Source organism: Otolemur garnettii, unplaced genomic scaffold, assembly GCF_000181295.1.
Source record: "Otolemur garnettii isolate 467f Iridium unplaced genomic scaffold, OtoGar3 scaffold00402, whole genome shotgun sequence".
Lineage (NCBI taxonomy): Eukaryota > Metazoa > Chordata > Mammalia > Primates > Galagidae > Otolemur > Otolemur garnettii.
The window spans coordinates 56,521-61,729 of record NW_003852797.1 but is presented as its reverse complement, the minus strand read 5'-3'; positions in this window follow the sequence as shown (position 1 = coordinate 61,729).

The window sequence follows — 5,209 nt, the reverse complement described above, 5'->3', positions numbered from 1 at the left end:
GAACAGACACCATGCAACTCATAAGAGAAGGTAGGTTGGGGAATCTATGGAGTTATGATTGTGCTGTTATTATATGTTGTAAAACCAGGATTTGTCTCTGTTGCTTAACCCAAGATGGAGGAAGTACTAGGTCCAAGCTGTAATTGGTTTTTTTTCTTTTTTTTGGCTTCTCTGTTCACTCAAAGAGTGATAGCAAGACCCAACCCAAAGTGATTTTGTTTTCTTAATAGGTTCCTTTATCAGATTCATATGGGGATAGATATGATATGGTTAAGTTGTTGATTTTGACAGGATTAGAGTATGAATCGCAGGTGTATCCACCTAGGAAGTGTGCGATATGCCCATGCAGTGTACCGGTTGTGTGAAAATTCATACATCCCCTATTCCCATTCCACTGACTTGAGTTTCATTGACTTTTTTTAATCTCATGTGTGCAGGTAGGTGGTAATTTACTAGTTCAAATTCATCACTTATTAAATGTGCTATTTTTGTGATACTTCATTCATGACAATGGACTACAGTTGTATCTAGCTTGTTACAAAACATACCAAACCTCATCATTTTTATGCTTGAATAATATTCTGTGGTTGACACAATAATCTATTAATTCATTCATGTGTTGGAGGTGGCTTCTGTTGATTCCACATCCTTGTAATTGTGGATCATGCTGCTATAAACATTGAAGTGTAAATGTCTCTACGATAAAACGTCTTTTGTTTCTTTTGTGTAAATACCAAGGAGTGGAATGACAGGATCTAATGGTAGGACTACTTTTAGTGCTTTGAGGAATCTCCATACTACTTTCCCTAGATGTTGTAAATTGTTTTCCATCTCACCAGCAGTGCATGAGAGGTCCTTTCTCTCCACATCTTGGCCAGCATTTGATGCCTTGGGAATTTATGACCTGATCCATTCTTAGGGGGCATACATGATATCTCCATATCATATTTTTTGCATTTCCTTGATGATTAGGAACAATGAGGATTTTTCATGTGCTGATAGTCCAGTAGACTATCCCCAGAAAGGTTGTGTTCATGTCCCTTGCACAGTTTTTAATGCAGTTGTTCAATCTTTTCCTATGGATTGGCTTGGGTTCTTTGTAAGTTCTGGTTATTATTTCTTTGTTGAATGTAGACCATGCACATGTGTTTTCCCATTCCATAGGTTGTCTCTTTGCTATGTTATATCGTTTAGCTCTGCAGAAACTTTTTCACTTGATCCAATCTCATTTATTTAATTTTTTTTGCTGTAATTTCCAGAAGTATATTCCTTATAAAGCATTTCCTAAATTGATAAGATTAAGAGCTTTTCCCACACTTTCACCTGGTGTGTTTGTAGTTTTGTGTCTTAGGTTTAAATCTTTTATTCATTGTGAGTGGTAAGAGGGGCAGCTTCTGTTTCAGCCTTTTGCATGTGACTAAGCAGTATTCCCAACACCATTAATGGAAATGGAATTCACTTCCCCAGTCTATGCTTCTGTGTGTTTCATCAAAGATAATGTGGAACTATAAGGCTGGTTTCATGTCTAGATTTTCTGTTCTATTCCATAGATCTATGACTCTATTGTTACAACAGTATCTTGCTGTTTCATCACTGTAGTCTTGCAGTATAATCTAATGTCTGGTAAGGTGGAGGCTCCAGATTTGTTCTTCCTTGGGAGAATTGCATTGGCCATTTCATTTTTTTTCTGATTCCAAAAGAAGATGTACAAATATGATGTTTATATTATAATGGGGATTTCATTGAATCTTTATATTAATTTACATTGTATCTGCATTTGAACAACATCAGTTCTTCCAATTCATAATGAAGTTCTTCCCTCTGTTCACATCATCTGCATTTTGTATCAGTGTTTGGAAGTTCTCTCTGGAGAAATTCTTCCTATCCTTTGTTAAATATATTTCAACATAGTTGTTTTTTTTTTAATTCTACTGTGAAGTGAATTGAGTCCCTGATTTTATCCTCAGTTTGAGTGTTGTTAACCTATATAATGGCCCCTCATTTGAGTACACTGGTTTTTATATCCTTGGATGGCATATTAATCTTAAAATTTGGACTCTTGGTTGGATGTTTGGAATTTTCTAGGTATAAGGTCGTATCATCAGCTTTTGGCTAAGAGTGAGTATTTATCCACCCCATCCCTATTTATGGATATATTTGATTTTCTTTTTTATCTGATTATTCTGGGTAGGACTTCCAGAACCATGTTGAATAGCAGTGGTGACAAAGGACATCCTCATCTGATTTTGATTGACTTGAAAATATTTTCAGTTTCTCTTCACTCAAAATCTTGTTGGCTGTAGGTTTGTCCTAGAGAGCCTCTATCAATTTAAGGAATGTCACATCTATGACAATTTCATTAAGTCTCTTATTTAAGAAGGTTCTGAAATTTGGCTGATGCTTTTTCTGTATCTATTGACAGGATCATATGATCTTTGTTTTTACTTCTTTTTAAAGTAGTATAAAAGTGGTAAGTTACCCATCTCTGGGAAGAAGTCCACTTGGTCATCCACATTTTTTTTAATGGTACAGCAGGATTTTGTGTGTAGAATTCTATGGAGTACTTTTGCATCTATAGCCATTAAAAATGTTGGGAGTTATGAGTTATTTTTCTGCCCTTTCCTGGATTGGGTAACCATGTGATATTAGCTTCATAAAATTACATAGGGAGTGGTTTCCTTCTTTCTCAATGTTGTGGAATAGAGTGTGCAATATTGGTATCAGCTCTTTGAAGGGTGAGTAGATTTCTGGTGTGAAACCATCTGGTTCAAGCGTTTTCTGCTTTTATGTTGTTGCAACCTTTTTTAATTTTTGTTTCTGTTTCAGTGCTTGATCCATTGGTCTCTTTAGAAGATCTATTTCTTCCTGATTTAGTCTAGAGAGGTACTGTGCTTCCAGAAAGTTATCCATTTGCTCCAGAATTCTCACATATCTGGGCATAGAGATTTTTGTAGGATTTAGTCAACAAATGTTTTATATCTGTGATATCTATTGTTCCTTACCCCTTTTCACTTCTGATTGACTTTATTAGACATTTTACTTCTTTATTTATGATTTATCATGGACAAGGGTATTCAATTTTGTTTCTTTCAGAAACAAAAGAGATGTTGTTTCTCTTTCAGAGAAACATCTTTTATCTTTGTACCTTTTCTGATTTTTTTTTTTTTTTGCCTTGATCTTATTTATTTATAAAATCTCCTTTTGGTTACTTTTTCTGCTGTTTAGTAATAGAATGCTCTTCCTTTTCCAGTTCCGTGGGATAGATGCCATTGTGCTTTTGGTTCATGTTCTTGCTGATTTCTGGATGTACCTGTTTATGGCAATGAATTTCCCTTTCCTGACTACTTTTAAAGTATCCCAAATATTTTCTAGCTTGTGCTCTGATGATCACTGTTTTCATGAAATCCATTTGTTTTCATCTTTATCTTTTTCTTGACCCAGCTATTGGTTAGGTTTCATGACCTTGTAAGGAAATGAATGTTTCTGTTCCACTTCCATTCTACTTTAATTTCACTAAGGTCTGTAAGAACCACTTTATCATTTGTGTTATTCATTGAGGCCAGTTTTTACCCTAGGATATGATCAAATCTGGACAATCATGCATATGTTGGTAAGAATGTGTCTTGAGTAGTATTTAGGTGAAATGTTTTGTAATTGTTTGTTAATTGCCCAGTTGTTCTAGGGTCGGGTTTCAGTTCAATGTTTCTTTATTTAATTTCGGTTGGGAGGATCTCTGCAGTTTTGTCAGTGGGGTGTTGTAGTCTCCAGAAATTGTGGTCTTGTTATTTGTGTTTTTCTTTAGATCCAGTAGATTTTGCCTTTTATATCAGGCAGTGCCTCAGTAGGGTGCATAGGTATTCAGCATTGACATGTTTTCTTCATGAATTGTTCCATTAGCCAGTATGTAATGATCCTCTTTTTACTCATTTTGTTAATTCAAGTCAATGGTATTTGTGATGAGAAGTGGTATTCTCAAATTCTTTTATTTTCCATGTGGAGAAAAGGTTGTTTTCCAGTCCTTGACACTGCATCTTGTTGTGTCCTTGGGGTTAGTTCAGTTTCCTGAAGAGTGGATATTCATGGCTTCTCTCTCTCTCTCTCTCTTTTTTTAATCCAGTCAGCCAGCCTGTGTCTCTTTGGTAGGGAGCGCAAGCCTTTCAGATTTATTGAGAAAATCGATAAGTAGGGTGCAATTCTGTTTGTCATGATGTATGAGACTCTGTTGTTTTGTTTTATCACTTGGGGGCATTACAGTTGCTTAGGATTTGTCCTATAATTACTAGGGAGTTTGAATTTGTTGGGGGTTTCTTGTATTTTCCTATATTTAAGTAAGACAGGTCTTAGTGTTTTCTGCAGGGCAGTCAGGGGCAACATTTCCTTAAAGGTATCATGGCAGGAATAGATTTGATTTCTCCACTGAATATGAACCTTAGTCTGGTAGGATACAAAATCTTACTATGGTAGTTGTGGTGTTTGAGTAGATTAAAGAGAAGAGTATGCTCTTTTCTGACTTGAAGGTTTCCACTAATAATTTGTCTGTTAACCTGAGAATTTACCCTTGTAGGTGAGAAGATGTTTACGTCTGTCATCTTTTGAAAGTTTTTATTTCATGGAAACTTTTGCCAGGTTAACTTCAGTGAGTCTAGGAGACGTTCTATTTGAATGATTCATATTGGAGTTCAATAGTCATCTACTAAGTGTATGGCTAGTTCTGTGGCAATGGTTGGGTAATTTCCAGCTGTAATACCTTCAGATAGACCCTGCATGCTCTTAGGATTCTCTTCTTCACCTTCAGGGATACCTAGAATTCATATGTCTGGATGCTTTGCAAGAGATTGCTTTCACTGGGTCTTTTCTTTAGAGCATTGTTAAATAACTAGATTAGCTAAAGAGCCTAATCTTTCAGCTCTGAGGTCCTTTCCTCTCCACTGCTTATTCTATTGTTGAAATGCTCCACTGTGTTTTCAATGTTCCTGAATGTCTCTTTCTTTTCTTTCAGCTCTATTATAGCCTTCCTAACATTGTCCGGATCCTCTGTGACATGTGTTTAATTTGGTTAATTTTTTGAAATTTTTCTTTTTTCTTTCTTTTCCTATTATTTTTGTACTTCTTTTAGCAGGTTTTCAATTTTCTCTTCAATTCCATTCATTTTATTTCACATCCATATTCTGAACTCCATTTTGGTAACTTCAACTATTTAGTTGTGGTG